General features: G+C 44.7%; 1 protein-coding gene across 1 annotated transcript in view; it reads right to left on the bottom strand.

Annotated features, from left to right (window-relative positions):
- Nucleotides 1-2,681: 2,681 nt before the first annotated feature.
- The window catches only part of NCALD (neurocalcin delta), a 58,349-nt gene continuing 54,247 nt past the window's right edge, over nucleotides 2,682-6,783 (bottom strand). Inside the window, exon 5 of the mRNA XM_074898628.1 lies at nucleotides 2,682-3,800. The gene's annotated coding sequence lies outside the window, so the exon portion shown is untranslated. The remainder of the gene's footprint in view (nucleotides 3,801-6,783) is intronic.

Below are 6,783 nucleotides of genomic sequence, written 5' to 3'. Positions count from 1 at the left end.
GTGTGCCCAAAGCACTGAAGCATACCTGACCATGCATCTTGCAGTAAAACATTTTCATCAACCATTTTATTTTCCACCAGCTGACTTTGTCTTTTCAAACAAGAATCCAGGAGATGAGAACGTCCAAGTGGGAAATTGCTTGGGAAAACATTTGCCTTGGCAAAGGGAGGCTGCCTCATCAGTGGCATGGCAGCCCTGTCTTGCTGTGGAGGTGGAAGTTCAGTGCTCCCACTGAGGGCAAGTCCTGAGTGGGACAAACTGCTGTGGAAGTTAGCCCCTGAGATCTCCTCTCCTCTGTCAGGCAGAGACCACACCTGGGCAATAAGGAAAGAAGTTAATTTACCTGAAATGTCTTGGCCAGCAGTGTTAGCTCCAAGAATCCAGCTTCCTCCATCACTTCTCCATCCAAACGCAACTCATCCAGTTGTGTCCAGCTCTAAGAGCCTTTTCACAGCCACCAAGGTTTTTAAAAGAAGGCTTTCATTGTGTGCTGGGCATTTTTTAATAATTTTCAAAAGTATTTGTCAGCAGGAAAGCTAGGCACTAAGCTCTCCGCCGCTTGGTGAGTATGACTGATGAACAAAGAGCAGAAGAGGTCTTCCCAGATGCTCCAGAAACCACAGAGCCCTGTTTCCTTCCCACCAAATGCTCTTTGCCCTGACAACAGTCTCCAGTGCAGCCTGTGTTCCCCCACCAGCCCTTCTGCAGTCGGCACTTGAGCTACAACAGAAACCAAAAGTCCTATGTATATAATGCCATGTATATATGATGTCAGCTGTGGGACTGACGGCAGTTTGCTGGTATTGGTAACCTCCATGGATGAGCTCGCAGCCCAAAGTGCTGCCCCTGCCACTGTGGATCCTCAGTCCAGCAGGTTTTGGGGAGTTTCTTGGGGGCTTTGCCAGGCCCCAGGGATACTGTCTTGATGAACAGTGTGGGGTGAGTCAGGACCAGCTCTCATGGGGCCCTTTAAAATAATCATGTTTCCTGGGGTCTGCCTGTGCTAGATGTTTAATCGTGTTTTATAGGAAGTAATATTACTATGTGGCTCTTAAAAAGCAAATGCTTTAACAGCTGAGTGGTTGGACGTGCTGTGTCTGCAAGGCTGTGGAGGAGCAAGGAGAAGCGTGTCGGCTGATGGGAACCGCTGCATGCACAGCATGCTCAAAGGCCAGGCCATTTCTAACATGGCTGAGTGAGGGTTTAGCAAGGTGACTCAGAAGGTCTTTAAGAAAAACTGATCCTCTCCTAGGAGAGGGGGGGCAAAACACCCCTCTAGCTCTTGACTGAATCTTTACGGGACTCAAAGGGGCAGCAAAGCTGAGTTTTTCAGCACTTTCCCAAGCTCTTGGCTTGATTCATGCTGCTGAAAACAGTGACTGACTCCAGAGTGTGCTCTTTCTCAGATGGGGCCAGTTCCAGGGGTCACAAGCTGATAAGATGCAGGGTCTTGGGTCCCCTCCTCCCTGAAGCAGTGGGAGGGACAGTCCCAGGCTGCTCGGGTGCAACATGTGCTCAAGTGCCTGGTAGTGGCCATCACCTGAAGCCAGGCTCTGCGCTGGGAGCCTGTGCACATCCCTGTCCTGGGACAGAAGCCTTGGGGTTTGCACAGGGAAATGCACAGGCCAGCAAAGGTGGTAAGTGGAGAATTTTAATATCGCTATGTAAATAGACACCTCCTTACACCCTTGCCTTTTCTACACCTTAATGCTAAACTGCATTATGGCTCTAATGGGAGAATGAGGAGAACATACATCCCAGGGAGTCTGGCAGAATGGAAGCTCATCTAATAAAGCCGTTTTGCAGGTGCACTGAGCACACAGGGTTCCTGGATGATGTAACTGATGCTCTAATCATGCTACAGCCTGTTTCAAGCCCATATTAATGTGCAGTTCCACAAATAAAACGGGATTTTTTTAATCTCAAGAGAAATAGGCACTGGTTTCTGTTACTTTCCAGCAGGATTTAAACTACTTTTGGCACCCTGGTGCTAATCCCAGCTCAAAATTTAACCTAGGTAGAAGTTTGAGGAGCTTAATAAGCATCCACAGGAGCGTGAGCCAGCCCCCTCCAGAGCCTGGCTGAGGCTGGCAGGAGCTCCTGCTGTGATGGGCTCTGCTGCCACCCCATGAACCAGGTCTCAGAGCAACTAACCACAGCTACCACCCTACCTACCCATGGTCCCTCCTCGCATCCTGCCCCCCGATGATGTGCCAGTCATTCAGGGATAAAAAAATGCCCTAAACCTGGAGAGGGATTTATCTATTGCAGAGAAAACTCCCATCAGCCAGCTAAGCTGGCCTTTCCAGTTCCAGAGGACTAGGGCTCTCAGCCTTGTGCTGTCCTTCCTTTGCTTTTATAAACCACTCTGCATTATCTTGCCCTTTGCTTGGCCGCCAGCTTTAGCCGCTGGAGGAAAAGATGTACTGGCAGCAGAGAGCCCAGCCAGCTGCAACGTGCCAGCACAGCCCCCATGCAGGGCTTAAGCCCTCACTAAGCCCTCCAGATTGGCTTGCCTGGCTGCTGCCCCATTGCCCACAGTGGTGAGTGGGCCAGGGGCTGTGAGAGCGGCAGTCAAAGGCTTCTCCAAGGTTTGCTCACCAGACCATGGGGCTAGATGAGGTCTTAAGACTTCAGTGTAAAGGGAGTAACAGCGCATGGCACATCACAGCTAGCTGCAGCAGAATGTTTATTAGTAGGAAAGAACATTTAGGGGATTTCAGTAGGAGAATTTGAACCATTGGTATCCACCATACATGGGTTTTCATCAAGATTGTTCAAGGTAACATATTTATATAAGAAAACAAAATAATTCATATTTAGGTGCAATCAGTAATTCCAGTATGAAAAAGCACCATGTCACAAAACAGTTTACAATACAAAAGTCTTCAAAATCTAACATTTAAAAACAATATTTGTTCAACAGTAATAACAATACAGTAAAAAAACTCTTATTTCCCTTCAAACAATACTGCTTATATATTTTGGCACTGAAAAAGAAACTATCACAAACGCGCCTTTTTAACCACACAATGCTGTTTTGTGAGTGTCTATATAACAAGGAAAAACATGCTTTTGAAGTCAGTCATTTTGCCAGGTGCAGTTTGAACTGCTTTCTCCATTAAAAAGAAAAAAAACTCAAAGAATAAAAACTCCTAAGCTGCAGCATGTCTTGTCTTTTGGCCCAGGACATGATCAGGAGAAGCATCTCTCTCAGACTCAATCCTCTGAGTAAATCAGCCTTGCCTGAAAGGCTGGATCTGAGCCCCTCTTCCCTCTCCAAATCCGACAAGAAATGCAGATTTAGTCCTGTCTTTTAGGGACTGACCCGAAGTTTTCACTATATTAAGCACCTCAATAAGATTCTGACCCCAAACATGCCACTCAGGCTCTTTCTTTTCCCTTAATTGCTTAATTCCTCAAAATTTTAGTTAATTTCCAAGTCACTTGCAGAAATGGTCTTACAATGTGAACCCATCTGTTTTGTCCTGGTATAGCCAGCAGTCCTAAGGAAAGCTGGACGCTGGGGCCAGCGGGGTGCCCTGGGTTAGGGGACCCTCCTCAAGGTCCCCTTCTGGGGCAGGGGCTGGCACACAGTGCAGGAGGAGGAAGCTTGAGTCTGAGAGAGGGTAATACAGAAAACTAGACTTTTCAGGAAGAATTAGTTTCCACTCAAAACTGACCCCTATTAAAACGAGAACGCAGGTACTATGCTCCAGGTGAAACACCGTGCTGTGTGCAGCTATGACGGCCCTTGAAATAGGCTGATTCTAGTGAACATGCAGTCCTTGGTGCTATCTCTAAAAGCCAAACAATAACAAAAAAAAAAAAAAAAAAAATCACTTTAAATAGTTTTACATCTTACATCAAAGATGCCACTACAAAAACACAATAGTATCACACATTAATTAGTACAGTCTTAAAAATGCAAACCAACACTGGTAAGACCCATACATTCTGCATATCGTATGTACAGAAGAGAACAGCTTCTTGAGAGGACAGTCATAGAGAGATAATCTCTTTTTTTCTGAGTACATTGCATAATACAAATACTTTATCAGCATAAGAAAATTTTACTCTGACACTAAGAATTCAAGAAAGGTCCTAACTAGAAATTAATAGCAGGGGGAACAGTGTGCGTGCTGGGGGTACAAAACACATACACAATCCTCCGCCAAAATCTCTGTCTGCTCTGATGGCCTGATCATCTACTTCCATTTTACCAGGTAGGTTTTACATGTTGCTCTACAGGTACATGCTCCCAAAGCATGCAACAGCACAGCTCCAAATCCTGAGAGCTGCCCTCAGTCGAGGCAGCTCACCTCTAGATGTCCTTTCCATGGCCTTTGCCTCATGAGAACTGGCTGGAGACTCTGAATATCACCAAGTGAGCTTACAACAGAACCGAGGGGGAAAAATTTAACACATCACAATAGCTATAGGCAACTACACGCAGGACACTAGCAATTCTAGACAGCATAAGAAAAATATGCAGACCACTTAAATCATAGTTGTCCCTCTTCTGAGTTGTAAAAGTCTTCTTTAGGATATGTAGGTTTGCTTACAAAGCATTCATCTAGAGAGGTATCTAATTTTGCCAAGACACAGGATATGCTGAACTCCATGCTGCTGCAGTTAATCTACCCATGGTAGCTTATTTAGATTTGGTATCTCTACGCTGCAATGTAGAAATAGCCTGAGAGAACAGAGATGAGAAAGCTCTCGCTGTGGAATGGTCATGGACTTAAACAGGAACCGGACACTTGGATCCATTCAGCTTTTGGCTATGGTTTATCTCAATTTATCAGTCTCTACATCATTAAAAAATATCTGCCCAAATTTACACAAACAAATGTATCACTATTTACTTTTGCATCCATTATATAATTTATTCAGCAATATATAATAATCAAAAAGTATCAAGTACTTCTGTCAGAGGATGCCAATATTGGTCACCTTGCATTCAAGAGAGAAATAGAACTGAATATACAAATATTAACTACAAGACTGCTTGGACGGAATCAAAGTGAGCAAGTGGAAGAGATAAACATATTGAAATGCAGCTCAATCTGTCTCCTTGTGACAAATGTGCAGACAAAAATAATCCCTAATGTAATTAAGCACTTCATTTTTACTAGGCACAGTGAAGCCACCTTGCTGGTATTTGCTCGGGCAGCTCTGTTTCTGGGATCATTGGGAATTTTGCTAACATATGAGCTAAATGACCAGCAGGGATGAATCTAAGAGGATCTAAAAATAAATAAATAAATCACAAACACAACTAAATCATGAATAAGGAAATTAAATACAAAATACCAAAGAAACATGATCTTGTAGAGCATTCATATGACTAACATGGAGAACAATATCTTTAGTAAGCTTCCTTAGATCCCTATCAGATTGAAACTCGGGTTTTGTTTTTCCTTTTTCTTCCAGCTACTAATAAAAACTATTTGATTGCCCTGGAAATGGAAATAAGCCAATGACAGGAAATAAAAAGGTGGTGGTGGCAAAAAACTGCGAGTTCTCTCCTAAACAACTGCATAGGTCCTATTAATCTTCCCTCTTAAAACAGCCAATTAGCAGCACAAATGAAGCTTAGAATTTAAGAGGATTTTCTCAGGTGGGTTTACTAATCACCATCATCCTCTTCAGTGGGGGAACATGAGGCCAACCCTGAGTACCACTGAAACCCTTGTCCCCAGGGAGGAGAAAACCAGAGGTCACACCCTTGACACGTGTTTTTGACAGGTGGCAGAAAGAGTTTCTGCCTGACATTACTACACCAAAATTATCACTCGGTTCATAGCATCAGGGTGCTCCAGGCAGCATCAGGGCACTACACGCTGAATGGTGACACATAGGAAGATGCTGCTCCTGCCTGGAAGAAATCAGCTGTCTGGGGAATAAACTACGGGGGCAGAGAGCAAACACCAGTCAGGTTCAGTCTGCAGTGCATCAACAAACACATACATGATAATGAAAACCGCATTGTTCCAGAGGTTCAGTGTGTTCCTGAAATGTTTAATACTGTCATTACTTAATAATAGGAAATAAAGAGTGTGGTTGGCAGGGTACACACAGTAGGGCCAAAGTCTGGGAACCAAATCAGAAGCTGTTCCATCTAAGTCCATCAAGCCTGGCTTCTCCAGATGTCAAGGGCTGGTGTTTGTTACTCACACAGAGGCTAGGGATGGCAACTGGGAGGTGGGTGCAAAACTTTGGAGAGCCAGACACCCTGAGCGCCTGCCCTGGGAAGGTGAGAACATCTTTGGTATAAGGTCAGGGCAAGAAGGGAAGATCTAAGACATGTCTCAGCTGCACAGTAAGTGAACGCTATGGAGAGGGTGGCCGTCATGTACTTCGAGATTGGAGAAGCACTCAGCAGGCTGAAGAAGCTCAGACGACCATCTCTGTGGCAGGACCCAGAGTCCCCAGCCTCAGCACACAGTGAGGACTAAGCAACCTGGGAGGTCTGGGGTAGCGCAGAGGAGCTATTCTGTGCTGACTATTGCTAAGGGGGTTTCACCCTGTGAATTCAGACCCTGATCTAAAGGCAGTGATGTCTCTTACAGTTTTTTATTTCTCTAGTCTTTTCACGTTGTTCACTATAACCCAAGCTCTTTTTTGCCTTGTTTATTGTGCATTAGTCAGCATTTTACATGTGATAGCTTAATCCCAACTATACATATTAAAATAACATTTATGACCTGTGGGAGCAATAAGGAAACCAAATATCTACATTGCAATAAGGCCCTCACATCTGGCCTTTCCAGCTGTTAT

Source organism: Athene noctua, chromosome 2 (assembly GCF_965140245.1).
Source record: "Athene noctua chromosome 2, bAthNoc1.hap1.1, whole genome shotgun sequence".
Lineage (NCBI taxonomy): Eukaryota > Metazoa > Chordata > Aves > Strigiformes > Strigidae > Athene > Athene noctua.
Note: the sequence above shows the minus strand (reverse complement) of the source record. Positions and strands in the feature narration are given on the sequence as shown.